This window comes from Lepidothrix coronata, unplaced genomic scaffold (genome assembly GCF_001604755.1).
Source record: "Lepidothrix coronata isolate B3197 unplaced genomic scaffold, Lepidothrix_coronata-1.0 Scaffold358, whole genome shotgun sequence".
NCBI lineage: Eukaryota > Metazoa > Chordata > Aves > Passeriformes > Pipridae > Lepidothrix > Lepidothrix coronata.
Window position 1 is genome coordinate 132,953 of NW_016690538.1, and position 1,742 is coordinate 134,694.

A 1,742-nucleotide genomic window follows, 5' to 3' on the forward strand; every position below is an offset into this window, starting at 1 on the left:
ACTTCTCCTTTCCCCGCTTTTTTTTTCCCTTTTCCTCCCCTTTCCTTTAGTTTTTCCCTCGTTTCTCCTTTTTCCCTCATTTTCTCCCCCCTCTCCCCGAATTTCCCTCCTGGAGCCCTCGCTAACCCACCGAATCCCAAACCCCAGCGTTCCACGGAACCGATATTTCCCGGCGGTGCCAAGTGGGAATGTTGTTATTATTTGGGATTTCTCGGGCTGTCGCCTTCCTCGGGGCTTCCCACCTTCCCTCCCGATCCTCCTCTTCCACCCTCACCATAAATCTTGGCATTTTTAACATTTAATCCCGGCGCGGAGCGGACATGTGCTCCCCAATGTTAAACCACTTCATAAAAATTAAAGGCGCAAAGGAAAAAAAAAAAAGAAAAAAAAAGAAAAAAAACCGGCGGGGGAGGGAAGGGGGTCGCGTTCGGCTCCCCCCCGTCCCCCACCCCCGACGTGGCGAACACCCGGCTTTAATTTACGTCTCATTTAGTCCTCGGCTTCTTCCATCGCCCCCACGAGCCGTGTGGTTCCTGGGATGTTCCTCCTGGATGGTTTCGGGCTGGACTCGGCAGCACTTTGTGGGACACAAAAGGACGCGGGCACGGCTTTTTTAATTAATTTATTAATTTATTTATTATTGTATTTCATGTATTTATTTGATTTTATCCCATTGCGTCTTACGCAGCATCTTATTTTATTAAATATTTCCATTTTATCCATCGTTTTAGTTCAGCAATAATTTTATTTGACTCCATTTTATTTTATCCCATTTTTTCCGTTGCCCGGCATTCCACGCCGTTTATTTTCCCATTCCGTGCCATTCCAAACCTATTCTTTTCCCCACGTTTCGTTCCGTTCCGGGCCATTTTTATTGTTTTTTATTTCCCCCTCTTGTTTTTCAATCCCGCTTTTAAACCCGGGTCGAGGTCCCTGGAAGGTTCTCCGGGGTCGCATCCCCGACGCTCCCGGGGACCCGCCCGGGCTCCTTCGCCTTGAACTTGGCCTTCGACGGCTCTTTCGGCCGCCGAAAATCCCTCGCCGAGAGCTCGGAGCGGGGCCGGTTCACCGAGAACTCGCCTTCGCCCTTCCCGGGGCTCCCCGCGCCCTTTGGGCTCCCCCGTCCTCCGGGATTTGGGGTTTTGGGGGTTGTTTTTTGCCTTTTTCCAGCTGTTTTTGCTGCTGGGACGAGCTGGAAGAGGATGAGGCGGCAGCCGAAGCGCCCCGGGAGGGGGTGTCGTCCCCCAAACCAGCAGGATTTTGGGGTTCCACGCAGCGTGAAGGGTTCTCCTGCCCCCCCCAGAGCCGGGGTGGGGGCGACAGGGACGGGCGGGGACCATCCGGAGGTGCCTTCGGAGGACCCCACTCCCCACGGCCCCCCCAGGAAAATCTGGGGTGGGGGAGAAACGCGGCGCAGCCGGAGCTCCCCTCCCTTCTCACGGGAGAAGTCCTGAAAAATGGCATTTTTCCCCATTTTTTCCCTCTATTTCTATGGGTTTTTTGGGGGTGCTGAAGATCTCAGAGCTTCCTCCCTCCCTTCATAACTCCTCCCCCGGGGGTTCCCCGAGGTTTGGGAGACCCCCCCTTCGCCCCCTTTTCACCCCCAGCCCCCAACCTGCCGGTTTTCCGTGTTTTTCCCCCAATTCCCTGGCAGCCCAGGGAACTAATTTGCATTTTTAGAATCAATCACGGATCAGCCTGGACCGAGAGACCCACCCCCCCGTGCCTCACCCCTCTCCATC